This window comes from Camelus ferus, chromosome 7, assembly GCF_009834535.1.
Source record: "Camelus ferus isolate YT-003-E chromosome 7, BCGSAC_Cfer_1.0, whole genome shotgun sequence".
Taxonomy (NCBI): Eukaryota; Metazoa; Chordata; class Mammalia; order Artiodactyla; family Camelidae; genus Camelus; species Camelus ferus.
In genome coordinates this window covers 19,048,157-19,068,430 of record NC_045702.1, presented here as the reverse complement: position 1 = coordinate 19,068,430, position 20,274 = coordinate 19,048,157, and the positions used below count along the sequence as shown (strand labels likewise).

Genomic DNA, 20,274 nt, shown 5'->3' with positions numbered 1-20,274 from the left:
GTTCAGGACTGATTATGTGGAGATGTACCACTGGCAGTTGAGTATGTGTTAGGAGAAACACATTTAGAAATCACACACCAATGGCAATTGACGTGGCTGAGATCATTTCATCCTGGGAGAGCGAGCAGAGGAAGAACAGCGCAGTTCCCAGACAGAACTCTGAGGAAGACCAGCATAGAAGGATGCGTGGCTGTCTAAGCATGACACAAAATGCAGAATGTATTAACTATATTAATAAAGCAAAGTCTTTATTCCTGGGATACTACCTTAAACAAAATGGAAAGAGAAGAGACAAGCTGGGATGATCATGTCTAATGTATGAAAGAGGCTCATCTCATCAATACATAAAGAACTTCCGCCCATCAGTGAGAAAAAGACTAATAGTCAGAGAAAAAGTGGGCCAAGGAGTGAATGGACTATTCACAGAAAAGGAAATGCAGATGGCTTTTACACATAGGAAAAGAGTTTCAACCTGACTCATAAGAGAAATACAGAATAATATCAGAAAATGCCATTTAAGAGCATTTATTGCTCAGAAACATGAACAAAGGGTTTAAAGGAAAAAACAGGCTCCCTCATCCACTGTTGATGGTAGAATATATTCATTCAGTTCTGTGGAGGGCAACTGGACACATCAATTAACATCACTTAGAATTACAGGACATACCATTTGCTCCAATATCTCCTTCAAGAGTTTGACCTTGCCAATATACTTGCCTTGTGGGCAAATAACATATATTCAAAAATATTCACCTCAGCATTACTTGGATCAGCAAGAGATTAAAGATTGTTTAAATAACAGTATGTGACTGATTAAATAAATTATGGTTTATTCCTATAATGGAACCCCATGCAACTGTCAAAGAGAATGAAGCAGTTTTATCTGTAACAGACCTGCAACCATCTCTCATATATGCTGTTAAGTGAAAAAGCAAGGTGCATGACTGTACGTACTAAGGAGTCGTCTGTGGTTCTGGCACATCTCTGATCTGGCCGTTTCCTTGTTATTTCCACTCCTGTTCTTCCCACAGGTCTTCACTGTCTAGCCCTCCATCATTCAGAAGCTGTCTTGGCTCAATACTAGCTCCTCACAGAGGCCCTCACTGGTCACCCTATGTAATGGGATCTCTCTGCCCTCTTTCACTTTACCATGCTTTAAATTTTAATCATCTCTTATTACTGGAAATTACCTTTCTTTTAAATATTTTAATTGCCTGTTCCTCCCAACAGAATTCAAACTCTGAAAATTATCTACTCTACTCACCATGATCTTCCCTCTGCCTAAACAGTGTCTGGCATGTAGCAGCTGCTCATTAGCAAATAGCAGTAAATTGTTAAAGAAAGAGTGACTAAATCAATGTCATGGTATGATAGCATTTATATATAAAAACACACAGAATATCATGTGTGTATGCTTGTGTATGTCCTATAGCTTTTTACACACACACACACACACACACACACACACACATAACTAAATTAAGAGTCTGGGGAACTGGAGGACAGAGGTAGGTCAGACCTTTACTTTTCATTGAACACTTTCCTTAAACACATATATGCACTATTTATTCAATAAATGCTTTCAAAATAAAAATAATGGCTAGGCAGAGGAAACGAAATGTCCAGAGGAGTTTTAAAAGGGCAATCAAAAAAGTAGAAAAGAATCCACGGGAGCAAGGTGTCACTAGAAACCAAGTAAAGAGAACTTCAAGGATGGAGTGATCATTGGTGCCAAGTGATACTCCTGTTTCCAGAACAGTGTGGTACTGGAGCCAGAGATGACTAGAGATGTCTGATCCAGCCCATAGAGCACCACGCTCACCTGTACAAACCCCAGCAAAGCGCATGCAAAGGACCGCAGGCCAAACAACACAGCCCACTTCCAGACAGGCTGCCTCGCCAGAGATCACCCAAGGACTGCCTGGCCCCAGCCAGGACTAAAGAAACTTGGAGAGCCAATTCAGATCATGTTTAATCACCTGCTGGAGTGGGGAATAACACTGACTTTCATTTTAAATGCTGAGATCAAAAAATAAATACATAAAGTGCTGAAATCTTTAACACCGTTTCAAGATCAGTACCTGGGATTGGTTTTAATCTGGTGTGGTACGGTGGCAGACACATAGACTAACTGCCTCTGAAAGAAGAGTTTATTAGCTGTAGCAAGAGGAGGGGGCAGGCCACACCATGCAGGGCCCATGGGGAAGCACCGGGTCAGTCAGGAGGCAGAAGGAGAGAGGGGAGAGCACGGCCCTCAGCCACTATCGTGGTTGCTGAGGAAGGAATGGGCCAGGCAGTGCAGGAAAGCTGGAGGGAGCTTAGGCTTGGATAGTTTGAATGATTTTGCCCAGCTCTGGGCCATAGGAGGTCTCTAGCTATCCAATCTAGCTGACCTAGTCCTGGGCTGATAGGGCAGGGAAGATGATGACTCGTGCCTGAGAGTTAGATAAAGGGGGTGGTTGGAATAAGGGCTTTGGATTAGTTGGTTTGCATATGAAAAATGTACTCAAAAGAAAGTTGGTTCACAATGTCTAAGAGTTAACCAGCCTGGGAGGGGCAGCCTATTCCCCACCAGCAAGGCCCCCAAGATGTCAAACATCATGTATAGAAAATTTTAAAAAAGCATGACTAGCACAAACAAACACTTTGCAAATGATACACAAGACAATGTGTGTGGAATAAAATACTTCTTTGGCCCTTCAGCAGGACCACCACAGATTCCAGCTGTCTTTGTACAACAAATCTCATGTTGGCAAGGACCCCAGCTTCTATGGCTGAACGAACGTTCTATGTGGGGATGCAGTCAGTCCCTTACCAAATCCTCTTCTCCCCCCACTGCCTCTTACCTCTCTAGTGCTCATTTCTTTGTTCTGAAGCTCTCAGTCCCTCTGCCCACTGTGTCCTCCCATCTATCAGCCGCTCCCAAGCTCCCCTAATTCCCTTCACAACCAAGAGCTCTTGGACTGTCTTTAATTACTTGAACCAATGCTCTCAGCTCCATTGTCTCTGCATTCTACACACCACCTTGACAAATCTTAATACTACCCTCTAACTTCTCAAATACAAATTTGTGAGAGCTTAGTCCTGCTAAGAACATCTCTCTGTATCAGTGCCACTGGAATTTCACTGGGTACAAACTTAGACAGAAACTACCCTCTGCCCAGTAATACACCTGTATCAGTGGCTCCCTCACTTGCCTGAACACTATAACCAAGTAAAGACTAAAAACACTGATGTCTGGCCCATCCCCTAGAGATTCAGACCAAATTGGTCTTGGTAAATTTCAGGCAATGGAATTTTTTAAAGCTCCCATTAGGTGATTCTGAGGTACAGCCAAAGGTGAAGTAAATGTGGAAGACACTTATTAACTCTTTCATGAAATTTCCCTATGTATGAGACAATTTCCCACATCTAAACGAAGATCCACTTAACAGGCACATGAAAAGCTGCTCAACATCACTAATCATCAGGGAAATGCAAATCACAACCACAGTGAGATATCACTTTCACACCAGTCAGAATGGCTACTATCAAAAAGACAACAAAGAACAAATGTTGGCAAAGATGTGAAGAAAAAGGAACCTTTGTGCACTGTTGATGGGAAATTGGTGTAGCCACTATGGAAAACAATATGGAGAATCCTCAAAAAATTAAAAATTGAACTATCATATTATCTAGCAATTTCACTCCTGGGTGTTTATCTGAAGAAAGTGAAAACATTAATTAGAAAAGGTATGTGCACACCTATGTTTACTGCAGCATTATTTACAATAGCCAAGATATGGAAGTAACCTAAGTGCCCAATAGATAAATGGATAAAGACGACAGGCATGTGCTGGAGTATTACTCAGCCATAAAAAAGAATGAAATCTTACCATTTGCAACACAGCATGGATGGACCTAGCTGAGTAAAATTAGTCAGACACAGAAAGACAAATACTTTATGATTTCACTTATATGCAGAATCTAAAAAATGAAACAAATTAACAAACATAATAAAAAAGAGTCATACATTCAGAGAATAAACAGTTGGTTGCCAGAAGAGGGGAGGATGGGGAGAGAAGAGAAATAGATGAGGGAGATTACGAGGTACCAACTTCCAGTTGCAAAACAAATGAGTCACAAGTACAAGTATGAAAGGTGCAGAGTGGGGACTACAGCTGATAATTATATAATATCTTTGTATGGTGACAGATGGTAACTAGACTTACCACAGCAATCACTTTGAAACACACAGAAATATCGAATCACTGTGTTGTGTACCAGGAGCTAACACAGTGTTGTAGGCCAATTACACTTCAAAAACAAACTCATAGAAAAAGGTATCAGATTTGTCATTACCGAAGGCTGGGGTGGGGAAGGTGGGGGGAAGGGGGAATTGGATGAAGGCAGTCAAAAGTACAAACTTCAGTTATAAATAAGTACTAGGGACGTCATGTTCAACATGATAAATATAACTAACACTGCTGTATGTTACATATGAAAGTTGCTATGAGACTAAATCCTAAGAGTTGTCATCACAAGGAAAAACTATCTTTGTCTATTTTTTTGCATGTGTATGAGACGGAAATTCACTAAACTGATTGGGATAATCACTTCATGATGTATGTAAGTCAAATCATTATGCTGTACACCTTTAACTTACAGTGATGTATGTCAATTTTATGTCGATAAAACTGGGGGGGAGGGAGAAAATAGTCCCCCAAAATAAATAAACAAGCAAAGGCCTACTTACAAGAGTAATATCTGTATAGCACTTCAGGGGATCATATTTCTTCAAGAAATTTGAGATGCAGTTAACAGTTCAGCTTTTATATTAGTGACTTAAATCTTTTCCCAGAGTTTATGAAATTCTAATCCCACATGGTGGAGAACTAGGATTTCTGTGATCCTCCTGACAATGAGCAAAGGTACCTTCTTCCTATTGCAATGGGAGGGAGGCCTCCTAACCATATAAACTTCCCTAATCACCCACCAGGTGGCGCACTTAACTGCTGCTGGTGTCCACTCCTCCTCCGGCTCCAGGTGGGGATCTTAGGGCTTCATCACCAATATGATCAAATAAATACTCTAATGCCTTATTAAATGTGCATCATTCATATTTTTAATGCAAAGGTCCCAAGCATAAAAGGCACATATAGATCATTAAAAATTTAATTTGATATTATAAACCTGATTTTTTTTTAAATATGCCAGCTTTAGTAATATATACTAAACATTTTTGTTATTTTTCTTAGAACCTTAGAGTAAGTATTTGGACAACCTAGGTATCTTAAAATTGTTTTTCAAGACATTTGAAATAGAGATCTTCTTTTTTTCTAAATAAACACCTCTTTCATAAGCAGAAAAATTCAAAATCATCCCACTGGTTTGAATGCTATTCAAACTAGCAGAGTAAGATATTAAATATATGTTTGATGGTAGTGATATTAACCATGATTACAGAACTTCTCCTGCTAGAATTCTTAGAAGCAATAGAGCCAACCTAATATAAACCCTGGAGTCAGACTTAGGAAATACTTGGCAATGGGCAAAACTTGAACCTAACTCAGCCTCAATTTTCTCCTTCCTCAGGTGAGGTAGTAGTGTCTATGAAATTACTTGAAAGTAATTAAGCATGATACAAATGTAAATTTTTTTTTTTTTTCCTTTTTCAGGATAGGAGAAGAGGAGCCCTCATGTAGCAAGATCAGAGCTGGAGAGTGGTCGTTCTTCTGGGAGCCAGAGGCACTTCTTTGGACTTTCGGGAAAAAAACTGGTCTTGGAGATAGGAGAGAGGGAAGGAGTACGTAAGGCAGTTCTCTCAGGGCAGCCCTCCTCACTCTCTCATCATTTCCTCAGGACACTGGCAGTACGTTCACTGCTAACCTGAACAGAGGCAAGATGGAAAGGGCTCTTGTTGCCTCCGTGAGTAGTTTCTGGACCCCTGTCTGCTCTTGGGTCATCATTCCCAGCCCCTACACCCACTGTCCTCTTTGACCTCCCTCCAGGTTTCAGTGCCCTTGAGCCCACCCCACATGGTCAGAAGAAGGCTTCTTGGGCTGGAGCCTGTCCTCTCCTTTGGATTGGCCCCAGCTGCCCTCTCCAGCTCCGCAAGCCAGGAGCTTGGAAGTTTTCTACATTTACAGCAAAGCTTAGGCATCAATTCCAACCAGGGAAGCTTCTAAAAAGGTACTTCCAAAACATCTTGCACACAATCCCAGGGGCGGCATAAAACACTTTGGGTTTGCTGCAGAGAACTGTTGGAACAGCTTGTGTTTCGCAAAAGAGAAAAATTAGAAAACTTTGAGTTTATGAGGTTCAACAGCATAGAAGTAAATGTGTGAGGAGAAAAAAAATACTTTCTGTTTGTAGCATTGGTTTGACTAGCACCTTTCTCCTAAAGTGTTAAGAGTATTTTAAACATAAAAATACCTATCACTGGTTGAGAGTTCACCATGGACTAGACACTGTGCTAAGGGCTTTACATGGATTATCTCATTAAATCCTCACGAAGAGCCCCATGAGACACATATTATCATTCTCTCCATTTTACATTTGAAGAAACTGAGGCAAAAGGGACTCTAACTTGCCCAGTGTCATAAATGCACAGGGAGGGGAGCCAAGACTGATGCATTCAGGGGCAGGCACCTCCACCCTTAGCCACCAGGCTTTGCTGCCTCCAGACAGGTTATGATCTGCTAAATAGATAAAACCACCCCTGCTACAGACAGCACATCTGAGACTTTAAAGAGGTTTGAAAGTCTTGGGAAAAGGTCACAGCCAGGATGGGCTTCCCAGGCTGCAGGCCACCAGATCTCTTGTGTTCTGGGAACTAAGAGGAACTGGCTTATTGAACATGCTGAATTCTCAGGGTATTAAGCAGAAAATAAGTTTATTCTTTCTCACCTCCATACCCTCAAACCTGCGCTGTGGGGTATCCTTGGACTAAATCCATAGCATGCAGCACAACGTCCTGGTCCCCACGGAGCATATAAAGCTCTACAGTCACTTTCAGTTCCCCAAACATTCTCACTTCAGTAAGAAAATAAGTAATGTAAAATAAAAATAAAATAGCCAATGTAAAACAAAAATTGGAACCTATTCTGAGTTGAAGCTTCTCACCGCAAGCCCAGAAACTTGAATTAGGAGAGTCTTTCCCTTCGTCTTCCTCACCTCCTTGCCCTGCCTGCTCCACTAGATTGCCTCTGACGTTCCCTGGGTGGGAGCAGGGGAAAGAGACAGGTAAGGAGCAGAAACGTCTTTACCGACTGGAAATGGTGCCATCAGGGAGGCTGGCTGACTACCCAGAAACGCCTTCACAGTTTCCTCGGAGGTTCACCCACTCGCCCCACTGCAGCTCCCTTGCTGTGGGCGAAGCTTCTGACCCCGCCACTCCCCACCATCTCCTTCCATCCCCTCGTCTCTGCTGACCACGTACAATTCCTCCCTCCACTCCTAGGAATCCAACGGTCTACTCCATCTGTTAGGATCACATTTTCCCTCTAAGTAGTCTCTTGGGAGAGAGTCAAAGTGACACCTGGCCAATTCACTTCCATGAAGCTCACCTCTGGTCCACAAGAAACCCTTGAGCATCTCTTGTACTATGAGGAGAAATGCCATTTACTGTCTACACAGCCCTCTTCCTTCTCGCTGCTCTGCTGTCTCGGGCCCCCTCCAGCTCCAGCTCTTCTTACCAGTCCTCAGCTCCTCAAACTTACAGGGGTGCCTACTGACTGGCATAAGATGATGATGAACGGCTTGAGGTGAGGGGGAAATCCTCCCAACCCTCGTGCCTGGAGGTGAAGGAGGACAAACACTAAAGATCACCGACTCGTTTCAAAAAATTCCTCTTTCCAATCTCTTCCTCCTCTTCTTCAATTTTATGCTTTGCTGGGGGAAGGGGACAAGAGCCGCCCACCGATTTTGGAAACCCCCTTTGAAAACTCTGCGGAAGTGAGCAAGCACTTCCCTCCGAAGGTGTGGGTGCAAGGCACTGATCTGATTCTTCTCACCCAAAGGCAAAACTAAAAGACAGAATCTTTCCATTCAAGTTGCAGGGCCTTTAGAGAAACAGGAGGAAGCAGTTAGGTGCGAAGGTCTTCTGGCATTCCGTGAAAGACATTCAAGCAGGTATCACAGCACAGAATGCCCCGGGACCTGGGCAGTCACAAAGTCACTGGAGTTGTGAACTGTGTCCTGAGACAGCCCTGTTAGGGGCCACAGGGGTCAGGAGGCTCAGGCACAGATAGTTCGTGCTCGCTGCACAGGAGGCCCCTCTAAACTGAGCTGGCGGGAGGCGCCCCTCATCGTGGAACTCAAAGCTGACAGAGGAATCACCTATTTTGAGGAAATGCACGGTTTCTCATTTGCGTTATCTACTGGGATTGCCGATGATTCTAAAAACGGAGCCCACAGGCTGAGGGGCAGATATGGAAAGGGAGGCAGGAGTCAGATGCAAGACAAGGTAAGGTGTGGAGAACAAAGCAGGAGCATCAGTTAACCATCATCAGTTAATGGTGAATTAATGCCAGAGGAGCCTAGGGATGGAGAGGAAGGGAAGGGATTAGAATCTGTGTTCGTTTTCTATTGTCGCTGTGACAAATCACTGCAGACTTAGTGGTTTAAAACAACACAAATGCATTATCTTACTTCTGGAAGTCAGAAGTGCAAGATCAGTTTTACTGGGCTCAGTTCAAGGCATTGGCAGGGCTTGTTCCCTCTGGAGCCTTCAGAGGAGAACCCTTTTCCTTGCCTTGTTCAGCTTTTAGTGGCCACCTGCATTCCTTGGTCTGTGACCCCTGCATCACATCACTGAAACTCTCCCTCATATAAGGACCCTTCTGACTACACTGGACCTGCTTGGATTATTCAAGCTAATCTGTCCCCAAATCCTTAACTTAATCACACCTGCAAAGTCTCTTCTGCCATATAAGGTAAAAGTCACAGGTTCCAAGGATTAGTACGTAGACATACGTGGGGGGCCATTATTTACACCACCTTGGGATCCAAAATGTTAGGTCAAAATTGAGCCAAATGTTGAGACCTGGAGATGAGTTGGAAGACTCCAGAAAAAAAAGCAAATCAGCTTTTTTACCTAAAGGCCAGGAAGCCAACTGGATTTAAGAGTAGAGGAAACACCTGGCTAGAACTTTTCTCTGCTCCTTTTGGGCTAAGAGGCATGGCTGTGCTTAATTTGGGCATGGAAAAGATCCTGACGTGGAAGATACTGCTTCCCCTTCTGCTGACCTCTATATAGTGAAGGTCTGAACATCAGGGCATGAACAGACCTCTGCATGCTTCCATCTGCAGCCACTTCATTTCAGAAAGAAAAGAACGGAGGTGGGGGCAGCATGGTCTAGTGAAAAGAGCCTAAGACTTGACATCAAACATACACTGATTTCCATCTCAGCTGGCTCTTCACCCGTCGTCTGGCTCTGACCAAGTCTGTGCCTACCTCACAAAGTCATTCTGAATTTGACAGAATACTGTTTTCCTCTCCCCTCTCCCCAGGACAGGGCATATACCCAAGTTCCCCTTTAGGGCCAAACCCAGACCAAGCTAGGGGAACACAGAAGGGACCCTCAAAAAGAATCAAACAGGCTTGTTCAGCAAAATGTTTCACATACTTTAATGCCTAGTGATCACAATCTGAGTGTTGCGTAACTGCTTGGTCCTCTGGTCAGAACTGTCCTGGCTGTTTTCCTTTAGCCCTTCCTCTGCCTACATGAATCCACAGCCCCAGTTAATGGCATTCATGGAAGAATGGAATGAAACAGAATGACTAGCAACCCAGGCAAAGGCCAAGAAGAAGAAGCTGAATGACAGATCAGGGTTGAGATGATGCACACAGAGCACAGGATTGAAGGAGCCAATGGGGAGAGGAGCTAGGAGAATTTCTTCAATGGAAATCCATGGAGTTGAAAATGAAGACCCAACCTGTCCCCTGGGGGCAGGTGTGATGAGCTGCACAGAGGAGAGAAGAGATGCCCAATTCCACATGCAGGACGAACAATGTATGGAGAATGGTGGGCATATCAGATAACTCTTTGAGAATAATAGAGCAATATAACTTTGTCTTTGTTAATTCCAAATTTAATAAAGAAGAACCCACAGCCTTTGGATTTGAACACTGAGATTTTGATAAACTGGAAGCACAGGGAACTTAGGATATGATACAGGGAGAGCCCCTGTACTCCTCAGAGAAGCACAACCTACTCCTTCTGGCACAGGTTGAGGGAGGAACAAAGAAAAGTAAGAGGAGCAGACAGTCAAATATTATGTGTCCTGACCACCCCTTTGAGGGACTAAGTGACTGAGGATGGAGAAGTGATGGGGGAGGAGAGAATCAAAGGTAGAGATGCTTTCCTGATCCCCGTTTGGAGATCTTAAAGGAGATTGTTGTTTAGAGGGGTCCCAGAAACTTTAAGGGGGCTGTGGGACAACAGAGCAACAGTAGAGGAGGGTGCCAGATTGGTCACTATGAGACTTGCTCCTGGCTGCTAGAACAGGGGGATGCATGCTTCAAGCTCCTGCATGTTTCAAATGAAAGGTACAGAAGGCAGCTGAAAGTTCTACCCAAGAACCTGCCAGCAGAGGATCAGCTTGGTGGAGAAAAAGGACTACAAAGTGGACTTCCTAAGCCAGGGCCCCAAAAGGAATCATGGTCAGTCCTCGAAGGTGGTGTGTGTGTGTGTGTCTGTGTGGCAGGCGGGGAATCACTTCAGGAAACCCCAAAGTGGAACCATTTCAGTGAAAGGATTGCCACTGAACCCTGACAAAGCCAAGACAACAAACTGCCCATGTTCCCTTAACCACAGACTTCAGCAGTGGATGCCATGAGCTACATCCAGATTGATCACATGTGAAAAGAAACCAGCCCTGTGTGTATACACAGACGAGTGTGTGCCTAGCTGCAGAGACCAGCACCAGGACCAGCACGAAGCAAGTGATTCTGCACCCTCACCCCAAGCGCTACATTATCCCATAGATTCAGTTTTTCTCTTGTACCCAGAAGCACCTGGAGAAACCAGAGAAAGAAATAAACCATTCTGATCAAAGGTTGAACTTTGAATTAGCTAAATATTTACCTGGAAAGATTATTTTAAGTCAAAAGAAACTGCTTATACTGTAGGAAACTAAGATATTTTCCCCGACTGTGTTAGAGGCAGGAAGCAGAGGAGTACTCAAACCCTCTCATGATAGAGCTAATTAGTGCTGAGTTGTATCCAAGGCTGTTGAAGCTGCTGTCAAGTGTAGTAGTTGTCAGCCCACATAACCTGCTTCCTAGAAGATGCCTCTTGGCATTTCATTGAGGAAACGGGGACAAAATAATTCTGGTTAAGAAAAAAAAAAGAGTAGAGAGAACTGAAAGGGGAAGGTGCATAACTGAGAACCAGATAAGGTAGTTCACTCCAAGTGAACTGAACTATTCATAGTAACAGGAAAGCCTTGTGGCAAAGAGCTAACAGAGGGGAGAAGGAAGCTGCGAGGCAGCAGTGGTGGGGCAATTCCAAAGGAACGAAGGGTAAGCAGGTCTGGGGCTGCACAGACACTGCAGGAGGAGGATTATCTCCAAGGGCTGGGGGTCCAAAGCGTGCATAATATATTGGTTCTGTCAGTAAAACTCCTAGTGTGGATCAGGCTCCAAGGAAAGAATTGTTCTTTCGCCCACAAGACCATAGTTGGATCCCATGATGGTCTGAGTCCAGTCTCAGATACCAGTATCTAGGACGAAGGGAGATGACTGCCATGTCCACTCGGGAAAACAGACTCCCTGCCTGCAGGACACTTAGAGGTCTAACTGAATCTCCGTTTCACAAGCGTGAAAGCTGAGACCCGGGAGGATTAAACGACACACCCAAAGTCAGAGCTATTTATACCCAAACCAGAGCAAACATCAATTATCCTGTCCCCAGACCACAGTGTTTGTCACCATACAATATTTACAGATTTACCTTTCACAACATGAATGATTCAAAACCTGTAGTCACATATACTTCGCTGAGGCTGAATTTTAATTACACCTCCTCTCCACTCCTTAACACTCACCCATGTTATCTGAAGACTATTCAGTAGTGCTGGACATTTAGCCAGCAAGCTGATTTCCCAGCATTCATATCTCAATATGATATATCTGTATCAATAATAATTTTTAAATTTTAATTTGGATTAATTTTAGAAAAATAATATATTTATGGTAGACATCTTTCAAATGTAGATAAGCAAAAAGAAAATTAAAATACCCATAAACCTGTCACCAGAGATAACGCATTGACATTTTATGATCATCCTTCCAGTTCTTCTTCCATGTTCCTGTCTTTATACACATCTAACTGTATGCATGTTGTTTTTTGCAATTTAGAATTCTACTGAATCTACTACTTTCTAATTTATATTTTACACCCATTTACACATCATCTTAGTGCAACCTTAGTGTTTGGAAGAGTAGGAAAGATGCATTTTTGTTTTACCAGCAAGGAGATATTTTTATTAGATGACCACGCACTATGTCATCTGGAAGATGGCACCAAGCAGCTGTCTTCCTTTACCTCTGAGTCACCTATATCAGCTTACACTAAGTCTACCTTTGATGTGCATCAGGTGTCCCATCTCTCAGGTGTCAATCTCTCTATCTCTTCTCCCTCATGGTACCCTCAGACTTCTTTTTACCTCTGCCCTCCCCTCAACTTTTGGCTCCAACTCTCAGTCAAAAGGCCCTATCAGTTTCCAATGCTTGAGGCTGGGAAAGTTTCAGGTTCTTTGGCTTAGCTGGGTAGTAGAAGGAGCAGAGGTGAACCTGAGATTCTATGGGTCCTGCACAAAGGGAAGCGCGTGAAATGAAACGATCGTTCCTCAGTCCATTATCATTAGAGTGGCAAATAATCAAGATAATTAAACTATCTTGTTCATATTGGCCAATTATTACAGAAACATTCTAGTGAATTCCATGCTAAACAACATCTCTTTTTTTAATTCCCTTCTTACCAAAAACCATGTTCTTATAAAAACAGATAGGTAAATAGAAACAAAATCCCACCCCGATCCATTGTTTTATCTCTTCTTCTAGTAATCCCAATGAAGAGATCAAAACTTTTGGAAAATGATCAGGAACTGGGAGATCAAGCTTAGTGAAAGCTGGAAAAGCTTCTGTTCACATGCAAATACACAATTCAGCATAGAGTGAGATGGGAGACCACTAAGGAGCCTGTGGCAATAGTTTAATTACTGTGAATTTGGGACTTCACGATGGCTTCGAGGACACGGACATGATAGTTCTACTTGGCAATTTCTACTTTACTCAACACTTCCTGGACAATAAAACTAGATATGCAAAAGGAGGGGAGAAGATGCATTCTTCATCTTCTCCTAAAAGAAAGTCAAACTCAGATTTTACTTCCACTTCCTCTTTCTAATTAATCTCAATCTCTTCCCATCAGGCCAGAGGTACAAATATTATTGTCTCCTAACTCCTGTCAAAAGTCTTTAGTAATGTCATACATAGCCTTGAAAAACAGTGAAAGATACCAAAAAAAAAAAAAAAAAAAGTCAAGGAAGGGCTTATTAGTCTGGGAACTAGAAGGACAATTAAAAGTTGGGATAAAACATTTTCAGAAGTTTATCCCATTGGGAACTTAGAAGAGTGGGGAGCTGTGGCTGCAGAGAAGGAGCTGGGGGGAAGAATGAGTAAAGAAATACAGCAAGAGCAAGTAATTGCCCTCTAGGGATCCTTGGGTTCTGAAAAGTTATCAGCTACGACTGACAAAGTAAAACCTCCATCCTCAAGAAGAGATGGACAACTGCTTCAAGAACTTCCTGAAAGATGTGCTGCTTCCCCATCCAAAGTGAGTTCTGTGCGTAAGGTCAGCACTTGGCCTCAATGAGCCCTCCACAGGGAAGGATGGGAGGTCGAGAACGTAGAGCAACCAGGACTGTCCTGGGGCCCTTCACTGTGCTTCTCTCACGGGTTGCAGTTGGCGGCACTTCGATTCTTCCAGTGATCTGTACACGGCACCTGGTTGTTTGTGGACCACTCAACAGAATCCTCAGTCTTGGTCAGTCATCCAAGCAACGGTATAAACTGAAGTGCTCAGTATACACAGACCTACATTCAAAGAGCTGAAGAGAGGAGATCAAAAGAGATAAGGCTTTTTCTCTTAGCCTCAAGGCATTTGCATTATGTGGGAGATAAGAAGAGGAGTGGAGAAGGTGGGATTTGAAAAGACAGATATGGACCCCTTCTTTTCTCAGGTTTGGCCTCTGGGCTGGTAGTTAGGGATTACCTACTCTAGGAGTTGTCTGGGACCAACTTTGGAAAGAAGATCGTGTATCAAAAGCCTCCAAGTCTTTCAGCCTTGACCCAAGTGGTTCTCCTGTTTCTATTTGTTTGGTCCCTTTCCTGTTACTTTAGTCTCTGGTTTTTAAGTCAGTGTGGTCTTATTCACTGGCACCTCCCCAAACAGTTATGTGTGACATAAATGCTTTGATCCCCGAACCCAGTAACCCACATCTTACTGCCTACACTAGCTACACGTACTTAAAGTAGTCAAAGGCCAAAGGTTTCCCGCATCTTTTTATATTGCTTTAAAGTATAGCTTATGTGTGTGTATTCATTCATTGCAGGTCTTTAGAGCTGGTAGAAATCTTGGTGTGACCTAACTTGCTCATTCTACACATGAAGAAATTATGGCTCAAAAAGGTAGTGACTTACGATACCTAGACTGGTATACTGACACAGGGTGAAAACCAGGTCTCCTTAACACCAATCTAAATGCACCTTAAACCACGTCAATTTTTTCAAGAAGCAAGTACACTGGTCGTTTCTTTGCTTCTACTTTAGTATTTCTACATATCTGCGCAGTTACTTACGTAGTCCAATTCTTTGTCTCCAGTTACCAGATTTGATACTCAAGCTTCCTCTGAAAACTCAGATAAAATCATAACTCATCCTCTCTATTCTCCTGCCAGGAGTTCCTGGAGACAGAGACCAGGCTGTATGGATTCCTCTCACTCCAGGACCTGTTCCTGGACCAGGCTCTACTCCGTGCTCAGTAAATGTTCACTACGTCAAGCACGGTGGAAAGAAATTCTATGATTATCTCCAAAAGCTGATAACAAGGGCATCTATTAATAAAAATTCGTGTTTTTATCATCTAAGAACTGCATCAATTTTTATTGGAAAAAAAAAGTATTGAGCTTATACTCTGTGAAGAAAATGGTACTACCTACTGGGTATAGACAGACTCTCTACCTTAATTCTTCACTTTATTTAAGCAGGGTGTCTGTAATTAGGTGATTTAAGCAATAAGATTTACTGCAAAGGAGCTTTATGACCCACATTCTGTTAACCTTCTGGCCTTTCTAGCACAAATTCATATTGTTTCTTGTGCCCTTATCACCGGGCACATTGACCTCACTTTTTGAGTATAGTAATAGCTACCTGTGTTCACTTAGGACTTTACAAAGCACATTGATCTTCATTTCTTCACCTGATCTTACTCAAAATATTGTGATAGGCATTATGATTATTCTCACATTTCATATGAAGAAACTGAGGCACAGAGAGGTCAAGTGACTTTCCGAGGGCACAGAGCAGACTAATAGAAAAGGCAGACTGGGACCTGGATTCCTTGACTTCTCATTCAGATCTTCCCACTTACCACACAACATTTCTCTGCACTGGCAAGGTAACTGTCCTGGGCGTCCAAACGTCAGGTGCCTTCCTTCCTAGATCACATCCTTCTAGAATCCCTTCTCATCCCTCACTAACGAGCCCAATGAGAACTGAGAATGTGCAGCACAGCATCACCTGGTTCCAGATTGGGTCCCAGGTAGACCTGACACCTGGGCCAATCACCTTACCCTTGTTCCTTGGTTTCCCCATCTATAGAATGAAATGGATGAAATACATGACCTCTATGGTTCCTTTCATTTTTAACATTTCTGAATTCCTTGTATAGCAATAGGGCCCTTCTGGAGGGAATCTGGGTCCATGACAGCAACTCTGTAGGTGGGAATTCTGGATGCTGTAGCAGCCTCCTGATTGTAGTAGATCAGAGCTGAGTTGCCTTCTCTGCTGGTACAAGGACCAGGCTCTACGGGCAGCCACAGGCTCTCTGGGGCAGTGCTCAGAATCCCAGCCACCAAATACTGCACTCTGGCCCCAGAACTCCAGTCTCCAATGCTGAGAACCTAAAGCCAGTTTCTATTCTTAGCAGTTTCTACACTGACACCTGCTGGCCACTGCAGGACCAGAGCTGAATGAAAAGCAAGAGATGCCTGCTCCATCCAGGTTCTTGGCTCTCTCCCTCCATCGGTAAGAGCCCAGGCCCTGCCCCAGCCAGAGAGAATCTGAATTGGAGTAGGCGTTTCAGTTCTGTTGTATTTGATTATGTGGCCCCGCTCTGCTTTTCTTAACACTGACATAATGCATCTCTCCTTTGTTAGGCTGTCTCATTTGATTCTCACAGATTTTACCAAGATCTGATTTTTTTAACTTCTTATTTGATTCTGTGGCACTGCTGATTTTCAAACAACAAATTCCTAACATTGAAAGGCAGTATTTCCTAGAGATTGACTGAAAGCATAGTGCCTCATATATTGAATAAATATTTTTAATAACTGAGTTACTTAATTTACTAATTACTTTAAGAGCACGAATTACACCTTGAGATTACATTTCTATAAAGAAAACCTGATGACATCTGATTCTGTGTTTATAGAAGACCGGTCCGCATGTTGGAGGGGAGATAACCCAATGCAGACTTAGCTGAGAAAAAAGCACTCACTCCCCCTGAAAAGATTCAGTGGGTGTCAGTCACTTCATACTCAGTAGTAACATGTAAATATCATTGGTTTCCAAATGCTCTCATTACATTTATTTTGTTAATCAGTTTATTCAAACATCTAAATAAATACCTGCAATTTACCATATAAATTATACATTATTGAGAAATAAGACATAACTGTAGTCATAATTTAAATAAAGCTGCAAATTTAATTAACCAACTAGTAACCTTGTTCTTTCCCTTCATAGCACTTAGCACAATTATACTTAATTAATTTTGTAATTATTAGTTTAATCTATGTGTCTCTGATTAAATTATAAGAACCAAGGAGCAGGACTCATGCTTCTTTCTGGCTCACTGACAGGTGTCTGATGTCTAGCACAGTCCCAGGCACATAGCAGGGGCTCAACAGATACTGGTTTAAAGGATCTAAGCTTCATCCAGACTGATGGGCACAATGCGAATGAAGTGTGAGGACTCCTTTCTCGGCAGTGACCTCGACTGGACCCCAGAAGAAACACGAAGAGCAAACGAATTCAGTCTTTTAGGAATGACATTGAGGACCCCAGGCACCCACCTTGGTCTCAAGTGTCTGTTTTAATACTTTCCCCCCGGCCACCCCACCCTGAAGACTCCTCCCCTTCTTCCCTGCCTTCCACTTCCCTTCCCTCCTTTTTTGTTTCCTTACCTTTCTTCCTTAGTTCTTCTTTCTCGTTTACTATTTTTTTTAAACTTTCCTCCATTTCTCCCTTTTCCCCATCACTTTTTCCCTCTATCTTTCCTTCTGCACTGATGGCTTATCTCCTATACAACTGTAACTGCACTGGATCCTGATGTAAAAGGATGACAGAACAGGGACTTCATCCCTGAGTCTAGCATGAGAACCCAAATGCCCTTTTCCACACCTTCTCCACTGAATTCTCCCCTAAGCACTAGGTTAAGGAACCTGAGGGCAGGTGCCCCAATCCCAGCTCTAGTCTTGGCCCATGCCTTAATCCCAGACTCCTAAAGTGAGACCCTTTCTTGCCCCTCCCTGCCTCTGCTCCTCCCCTGGCAGCCTGACCCACCTGCTCCATGAGGACGGACAATCTGACCCAGGGTGAGTGAGTTTGTCCTAATGGGACTCTCCAGGGACAGGCAGATCCAGGCTGGACTCTTTGTCCTGTTTGGGGCCGCCTATCTGCTGACCTTGCTGGGCAACGGGCTCATCATCCTCCTGATCTGGCTGGACGCCCGCCTCCACCTGCCCATGTACTTCTTCCTCTGCCACCTCTCCGTAGTGGACATCTGCTACACCACCAGCGGGGTCCCCCAGATGCTGGCGCACTTCCTCCTGGAGAAGAAGACCATCTCCTTCACCCGACTGGAACCCAGCACTTCTTCTCCCTGACCCTGGGGGGGACTGAGTTCCTGCTGCGGGCAGCAATGGCCTATGACCGCTACGTGGCTGTCTGTGACCCCCTGCGCTACACGGCAGTGATGGGCCCCAGGCTCTGCACAGGGCTGGCAGCGGTCTCTTGGCTGGTGGGCCTGGTTAATGCTGTGGTGGAGACCGCCTTCACCTTGCGTCTGCCCACTTGCGGGCGCCACGTGTTGAACCACGTGGCCTGCGAGACAATGGCACTCGTCAGGTTGGCCTGCGTGGACATCACCCTCAACCAAGCGGTCATAGTGGCCTCCAGCGTGGTGGTGCTGCTGGTGCCCTGCTGCCTGGTCGCACTGTCCTGTGCCTACATCATGGCCGCCATTCTGTGGATTCGCTCCACCGGGGGACGCCGCAAAGCCTTCGGGACCTGCGCCTCCCACCTCACTGTGGTCTCTATGTCTTATGGGACAGCCCTGGTCACCCACATGCAGCCCGGCTCCACAGTGTCAGCCGAGCAGGACAAGATGGTGGTGCTGTTTCATGCTGTGGTGACCCCCATGTTGAATCCGCTCATCTACAGCCTCAGGAACAAAGAGATGAAAGCTGCTTTGACTCGGGTTCTGATGAGGAGCTCTGAATCAAAGCAGTAGACTGTGACCTCATCACAAGAGGGCCTCACTCTGAAGACGGTGAGCCCGGGAGTGTGCCCTCGGCATAATGCACGCATGTGGGGGGGGCACTGTATGTGTGAAGGAGCAGGTGGGAGGACCACAGTCTGCACTACTATCTTTTGAAGTAATATAGAAATGGAATTTTATCTCTGGGCTCTATTGTTGGTCCCTTAGTCTAAAAAATGTGAATTACAACAACTTAGAAATACATACACCTTACGGAAAATTATAGTTAAAAAAAAGATACACTGGCATATATGAATTAAAAAGGAAGAATAAATCAGAAGCCAGAGCAGTGCACAAAATTTATGCCAAGAAAATCTATTCCCTGAATTCTACAACTATATGTCTAAGTTTTCTGCAATCAGTAACGAAAAGAGGGAAAAGGCTGTAAGTTACAAAATTCACTATGCCCATGGGATCTTAGGCCATAAAGGTCATCCATGTGGTCACACATGGTCCATTCCAGCTCAGTAGGGTGAGGAATTCACACAGGAACTTGGAGCCAGAGTCATGGTAATGATCCCCAGAGCCTTGATGAGCAGGACTGGACAGGGTGTGAGTCATACAAACATCATTCTGCTCGTTTCCCTTTCAATCTTGGCAGTGGTGGCAAGTGGCTGGCCCAAAAATCAAACATTTTTAACCACAAACAAATACCTTTCTACACAATCAGGTCCAAGAATATACTCTTATGAAAACTGAGGGATGTATTCAGAACTCATGCTTGACTAAATGTCGTGCCACATGCCATCAGAGGTAAGCTAAGCCACATAAAAAGGAAAGAATCACAACTCTCCGTCAGTGATAATTTCACTCTACTATTCCAACACATGATGAATGATGGAGCTCTAAACATCCTAGAATATAAACTGAGAATAAAGTGAGGCAATGATATTTTATCCAGAAAAATGTTTAAAACAACTTTTAAAAATCAGAATGAAGCATCTTTTACCTAAAAATTACAGATCTCTGGTTTGTCTTGCCCACAAACAAATATAAACTGAGAAAATGCTGAGGAGGAGGAGGAGGAAATGAAGAACCTTTGAAAATTCCTAGTAATTTTTTTTAATCAAGATAAAATTTACATCACATACAACTCACGACCTTAACCATTTAAATTGTACGATTCAGTGACGTTTAGTATATTCAGTGTTGTAGAACCTCATGTCCATCTAGTTCCAAAACATTTTCATCACCCAAAAAGGGCACTTCATACCATTTAAGCAGTTGCTCCCAATTCCTCCCTCCTCCCAGGCCCTTACTACCACTGTTCTGCATTCTGTCTTTATGGATTTGCCTGTTCTGGACATTTCATATAAATAGAATCATACAATATGTGACCTTTTAGGTCTGGCTTCTTGCACTTAGTATAATGTTTTTGAGGTCTATCCATCTTGTAACATCGAGCAAGGCTCCATGCCTTTTTATGGCTGAATAATATTCCCTTGAATGAAAACAACCACATTTT

General features: G+C 43.6%; 1 pseudogene; it reads left to right on the top strand.

Moving 5' to 3' along the window:
* Positions 1–13,770: 13,770 nt before the first annotated feature.
* Positions 13,771–18,782, top strand: LOC102520039 (annotated as a pseudogene).
* The last annotated feature ends 1,492 nt before the right edge of the window (positions 18,783–20,274 follow it).